Source organism: Ochlerotatus camptorhynchus, unplaced genomic scaffold (assembly GCF_037179485.1).
Source record: "Ochlerotatus camptorhynchus isolate MF236.1 unplaced genomic scaffold, CSIRO-AGI_Acam_v1.1 ptg000471l, whole genome shotgun sequence".
Lineage (NCBI taxonomy): Eukaryota > Metazoa > Arthropoda > Insecta > Diptera > Culicidae > Ochlerotatus > Ochlerotatus camptorhynchus.
In genome coordinates this window covers 1,554,861-1,561,999 of record NW_027040957.1, presented here as the reverse complement: position 1 = coordinate 1,561,999, position 7,139 = coordinate 1,554,861, and the positions used below count along the sequence as shown (strand labels likewise).

Here is a 7,139-nt window from a genome sequence, read left to right as displayed (position 1 = left end):
CTTTTTCCTGTGTTCAGAAATCTCGTTCGTGCCCAGGCAATCCCCACAATGATGATGGTGAGAAAAACAACTTGATTGCTTTTTATCCGCGTTCGAACGGTACCTGCTACATAATAAAATGTATACGCGTCGCATTTTACGACCTAATGGCATTGTTGGTACAAGTGGTACTTTTATAGATTTATTGAGATACTGAAGAAAAGTTGATACGGATGTTTTTTTTTTTTAAATTTCGGGGGAATGTTGCATACAATTCAAGTACACACATTTGTCGAGGTAATTGTGCTTCAAACGAGACATTTAACTTGACATTCTGTTGGCTTACCTTATTGCTTCATTTCCTGGAAAGAAGAGAAAACAAATATATAAATATTTGTGTTTGAAATATTTTTATAATCTAATAGAGCATCACATAGTTTCTTTTTATTTAAATATTCTCAAACCTGTCTCTACAGAGCTTGCATAAATCAAGAAGCAAAGCATTGACGATCGATGTAAACAAACAAAATTCAATAATCGGATTTTTCCACAATGTCCCCAGCCCCCAGAAGAGTTTTCCATACCGACAATGTATGCCACTTGACGTCTGCACTCTGGAAGAATGTGCTCCAGAGCACATGCATGCTGCAAAAATCTTGATCCCGAAAGTTCCGGAAAACTGCTGCAATACATAACACAAACACTTCACCCATCCTGAAACCCAAGAGACGTGCAAGCTTTGTGTTGCCGGGGCACACTGCTGCTGGAGAGGCAAATACAATCGAAGAATCGCCGGAAAAAGAGAAACTTTCATTCGCCTGTTCCCCCACTGTCGTCAGTCGGCAGTTATGCATGCACACACCAGAATAAATATAAAACACTGCAACTTGACGAGGATATAGAACTATAGCTGGAATATAGCATGAACCATTGCAATTGAAGTGAACGACGGTCCTGATAATGAAAAATGCTCAATGCTGTGAGCAGATTGGTTGGAACAGGGATAAAATGGAAATAACCCCTTTTGGAAGAACATGGAGCAGAATGATGAGTGGAGGTTTCGCACATTTTTTTTTCAATTGGGTTGCTTAGGGGTATTGAGGTAAATACATATTCGTAATTTGCTCTAAAAATGGAACCGAAATTCTAAATTTCATCAATTTCGGTGTACTGGAACTATTTAAATAAATTGTGTATTTTGGCAACAAACCTAAAAAAAAAGCGAGAAATTTCGAATGATGCGTCGGGTCAGCTTATCAACTCGCTGATTAATTCTGCACAAATGGTTTTCCGAAAAGTTGTCGTGTCGAGAATTGGCAGAAAGCGTGAAGTGTAATAAATCTACAATGTTCGATATTGTTAAGAAGTTTGGAGAAACGTGTTCTCTTGAAGATTTACCGAAATTTAGGCGCAAAAAGAGGTTAGAGTATTTGATCTAATTTCCGTCCTACTAAGCACAATCCGCGCTTTACTTCTCTTTTCAGAACGAGTTTAAACAAAAAAATGGAATATTTCTGTCAAAGATGTCTTCTAAATTTATTCACCTTTCCATACGTCCCGTTGGATTTGATAAAGAGTCACCAATTGCTGAGATATTGTTTAAAATCTAATACTGCTTCTGGATTTCGAAATTCGTTCTACGAGTTTCAATTCCGTCCTAACGCATTGAAACGCTATTGGATTTCCTTCGTCCTACGGACTAACGTAGAAAAAGGGGATTAGCTAGGAGCGCTTCTTTTGTTTTGAGAACAATGAGCGTAAATATTCATATAATGCGCTCTAACTGGGTTTACGATGTACCTTATGAACTAACGCATCGGAACAAACCTATTATTGATTTGTGTACGGTGAAATAATTGATATTATTGATCTTTTCTGATCGATAGAACGGAAATGGGCGATTACGACGAAGTAGCGCTCTACCCTATCGGACCAGAAAAAGGCGCTGGCAGCAGTACGCATCAACCGTGTTCCGTTCGTGAAATTGCCAAAAAATTGGACATTAGCGTCGGAACTGTGCAGAATATCAAAAAACGCATAATATCAGAACCTACAAGAATAAAAAAGCACCCAAAAGGACAGATTCACAGAAAGCTGCTTCGAAGATACGGTCACGGAACTTGTATGACGTTCTCCTTCAAAAGGCGAACCGGTGCATTTTGATGGACGACGAGACGTACGTTAAATTGGATACCAGTACACTTCACGGGCTGCAATTGATTCAACGCTGAACGTAGACGTATGACGTAACTACGCAAAATTGATATATGTCATCAGTCCGCATGGTGCTCTCTTGCCGTGCAGATCTATTTGCTTTTTGCTTAAGGAAGTGTTTCTACTACCTAAAGCTACAACAAATTTAAACAGCACTTTTCAGTGATCAACCTGTAAAAAAAATTTCTACCTTGTTCAACTCTTATTCCTCTTCGATCCTTGTTTGGACCCTACCCGAGGTAATCCTTCTTGGATATCGATTTGGAAAATTCCTCTTCGATCCTTCAGATTCTTGTAGTAATCTGCTTGGAAGTCGATTTGGATAAAAATTTACTGCCGCCATGGCGCCTAAACGCAAAAGAAAGGGGCAAACTCTTGACCCCCCTTCTGATGAAATTAATTTGAGTAATCAATTTGATTTGCTCACGGATGATAAGAATGATCCATCATCCAAGAAAAATTCTAGTAAACTTTCCCGGCTTAATGCCAAGAAGGAAAAGATTCCCCCTATTGTGATAACCACTACCGATTTCCATGCTCTTCGCATGGAACTTTTGAATTTCGTGAAAGTTAAGTTTTCACTACAAATTGGACGTCGGGGTGAATGCCGTGTATTGGCTGAAACCTTGGACGGATTTAAATGTCTTCTCAAGTATCTTACTGAGAAGAAGCACAAATTTTTTACTTACGACACCAAAACTGAACGTGTGTTTAAGGTTGTCATGAAAGGACTGCCCAGTGGTGAATCCCTGGATCAGATCAAAGATGAACTGGCAAAATTACTTGGAGTTGTGCCACTCCAAGTAATCAAAATGAAAATGAAATCCGGTCCTGGCGATTCGCGCAACGGGATTTCTAATGATTTTTATTTAGTTCACTTCAAGTCTAGTGAACTAAACAACCTTAAGGCCTTAGAAAAAGCTAGCCTTATGCTCCATGTCCGAGTGAAGTGGGAACACTTCAGGAAGACTGGAGGAAATTTCCAAAACCTCACTCAGTGCCGGAAGTGCCAGGGATGGGGTCACGGAACTAAAAATTGCTACATGCCAGCTAAATGCATGAATTGTGGTGATTCCTCTCACGCAAAGGACGACTGTCCTATGAAGGAAGATCCTAAGAAATTTAAATGTTCAAATTGTGGTGAAAACCACAAATCCAATTTTTGGGAATGTAAGACTCGTAAAGCGATCCTACAATCTCGTTCTAACCGTCAGGTAGGAAACGCTCCACGTTTCCGACCAGGTACAAATTCCTCTGCTGTTAACAACGGTCAGCGAGGAACAAATTCTACATTCGTACCCGTAGGTACAAATATCCCACCTGCTTCAAATGTTTCATCTGTACCTACTCCCCTCGCTGCTAACAATGTTCAACGAGTTAATGGAGCTACCTATGCTGCTATTGCAGCCGGTAGAAATCAAAATACTAACCAACGTTCTAACGGAAATTTGGACAATTTTGACTTAGGAAGCAATACTGCCCCTAAAATGGAATTTTTACGGAATTCATTAATTGACATGATTTCTGATATGCTTAAATCTAACTCCATGTTTGATGCTATTCAAACTGGAGTCAAATTTGCAACTAATATTGTCATGACTTTAAAATTCAGTAATGGATTTTAAAGCATTAAACATTTTAAATTGGAATGCTCGATCTCTTCAAGATAATGAAGACGATCTATTTAACTTTTTGAGAGTTCATAACGTGCATATTGCCGTTATAACTGAAACGTTCCTTAAACCTGGCCATAAGGTTAAGAAGGACTCAATTATTTAATTTATAGAAATGATCGTCTTGATGGACCCTGTGGTGGCGTTGCCATCATTATTCATAGACGAATCAAACATAAAATACTTTCTTCATTTGAAACCAAAGTTTTTGAAACTTTGGGAGTTTCTGTTGAAACAAAATTTGGACATCTTACGTTTATAGCTGCCTATTTGCCATTCCAATGCGTAGGCCAGCAAAAGAATTTTCTCAAGGGTGACCTCCAGAATCTTATCCGTCATAGGTCTTAATTCTTCATTATTGGTGATTTTAATGCAAAACACCGCTCATGGAATAATGCTCAAAGCAATTCCAATGGTAATATTCTGTTTGATGATTGTTCTGCAGGTTATCACACTATTCAATACCCAAACAGCCCAAAATGCTTTTCTTCTGCAAGAAATCCCTCCACTATTGATTTGGTCTTAACTGATTCATGTCAACTTTGTAGCCAATTGGTTACCCATGCTGACTTCGGTTCTGATCATCTTCCAGTAACTTTTGAAATATCCCAAGAAATAATTTCTAATCCCAACAGCTCTACTTTCAATTACCATAGAGCTGATTGGGAGCAATATCGAACATTTATGGAATATAACTTCGATCCAAACATTTCTTTGCAAACCAAAGATGAAATTAATTATGCTCTTGAATCTCTGACTACTTCTATAGTTGAAGCAAGAGCTGCCTCAGTACCAAAATGCGAGGTTAAATTCGATTCAATTATAATAGACGATGATTTTCAGCTCTTGATCCGTCTTAAAAATGTCCACAGGAGACAATATCAAAGAACACGCGATCCTGCCATAAAAGTTATCTGGCGGGATTTGCAAAAACAAATTAAAAAGCGATTCTCTGCCCTGAGGAACAAAACTTTTGAAAATAATGTTTCTAAATTAGACCCGAGTTCCAAACCCAAAATTTTGAAAAAACCTCAAAAGCCTATTCCAGCGCTTAAAGAAGGTGGTAAAATTTTGATCACAAATTTGGAAAAAGCTCAGAAACTTGCTAAGCTATTCGAGAGTTCCCATAATTTCAGTTTGGGTCTTACTAGTCCTATTGAGAATCAGGTTGTTCGGGATTATCAGAATATTTTTTCACGGGAAAATATTTTTGATGATTCCTGCGGGACTGATTTGGACGAAGTAAGGTATATAACTAAAAAGTTTCAAAATATAATAGCTCCAGGTGATGATGGAATTTTCTATACCCTCATCAAAAAATTCCCAGAGAGTACCTTGTCTTTCTTGGTAAAATTATTTAACAGATGTTTCCATTTGGCATACTTTCCTGATAAATGGAAAAATGCAAAAGTTGTTCCAATTTTGAAGCCGGATAAAAATCCAGCTGAAGCTTCTAGCTACCGTCCAATAAGTTTGCTTTCTTCAATAAGTAAACTTTTTGAAAAGATAATTTTAAATAGAATGATGCTTCACATCAATACGAACTCAATTTTTGCAGATGAGCAGTTTGGATTTTGCCATGGGCATTCAACTACTCATCAACTCGTAAGAGTTACCAATTTAATTCGTTCAAACAAATCTGAAGGCCACTCAACTGGAGTTGCTCTTCTAGACATAGAAAAAGCATTCGACAGTGTTTGGCATGAAGGTTTGATTGCTAAATTGAAAAAGTTTAATTTTCCACTTTACATTATGAAATTAGTTCAGAATTATTTAACTGACAGAACACTGCAGGTAAATTACCAAAATTCCAAATCCAATCGACTACCTGTTAGTGCAGGAGTTCTTCAGGGTAGCATTCTTGGGCCTATATTGTATAACATTTTCACTTCGGACCTCCCTGATTTGCCTCAGGGTTGCCACAAATCTTTGTTCGCTGATGACACAGGCATTTCCGCTAAAGGAAGAAGTCTTCGTGTTATTTGCAGCAGACTGCAGAAAAATTTAAATATTTTCTCTTCTTATTTACAAAAATGGAAGATTTACCCCAACGCTTCCAAAACTCAACTTATAATATTTCCACATAAGCCCAGAGCTTTCTTTTTGAAACCTAGTAGTAGTCACATAGTCACTATGAACGGAGTTCCAATTTCCTGGTCAAACCAAGTGAAATATCTTGGATTAATACTTGACCAAAAATTAACTTTTAAAGATCACATTGAGGGCATTCAAGCTAAATGTAACAAATATATTAAATGTTTGTATCCTCTTATAAACAGGAAATCCAAACTTTGCCTGACGAATAAACTTCTAATATTTAAACATGTTTTTAGACCGGCCATGCTTTACGCTGTGCCAATATGGTCTTGTTGTTGCACTACCAGGAAAAAAGCACTTCAAAGGATTCAGAACAAAGTTCTGAAAATGATTTTGAAGTTGCCTCCCTGGTACAGTACTACCGAGGTACCGTGCCGATTCAAATTTCGGACACTTAAACTCGAATTTCGGACACAGTTAAAAGTTGATTATATCGGTCAAATATGATCCAAATGTCTTGTAAATTTTAAATTTTTTTGACTCGTGCCCTCCACGATCATCTAACATTATTACTTTGTTTCTAACTGGATGTAATATTTAATTAAAAATGAAAGTGTCCGAAATTTGAATCGTCCGAAATTTGAATCGGAACGGTACATAGAATTTCGAATGTTGAGACTTTAGAACAAATGTCCAACAAAATAATTAATAATTTCAGGCAAAAATCGTTGGTTCATATGTCAATGAAGTAGGGGAGGAAAGGGTATAACGATCATACGGGGTTTAAGCACCTCTTTATTATCCAATTTGGAGGACAACCCTAACATAAAATTACCATGCATCATCATTATGCGCTTTACAGCTCGTTCGTAGAATGATTGCAAAATATAATACTGTGACTTTTCTCAAATTAAACGTTTGGTTTCCAATAAGTAGGTGCTTAGTGCAACAAGAATTGAAAATTAGCGGATTCAGCTGTTTAATTTCAAAGTCAGAGAAAAAGCTTTAATACAGGTTCTCCACCTGTTTAAGGTTTTGATAGTAAACATCATAGTTAAGGTACACCGGTGCAAGTTGAAACAGTACGTATATCTCTTAGTGGATATTCTCTGTAATTATTTTTGAGAGTCATTGTGTACTACCGCAAACTATATTAGAAATAATCTCAATGATTTTTCACTTCCGCTAAGAGCTACATATACCGTTTCAACTTCAACACGCGTTTCAACTTGCCCG

At 37.4% G+C, this 7,139-nt stretch overlaps 1 long non-coding RNA gene across 1 annotated transcript in view; it reads right to left on the bottom strand.

Moving 5' to 3' along the window:
- Window positions 1-241: 241 nt before the first annotated feature.
- The window catches only part of LOC135712341 (uncharacterized), a 282,237-nt gene continuing 275,339 nt past the window's right edge, over window positions 242-7,139 (bottom strand). Inside the window, exon 5 of the long non-coding RNA XR_010518590.1 lies at window positions 242-341. This is a non-coding gene — a long non-coding RNA (uncharacterized LOC135712341). The remainder of the gene's footprint in view (window positions 342-7,139) is intronic.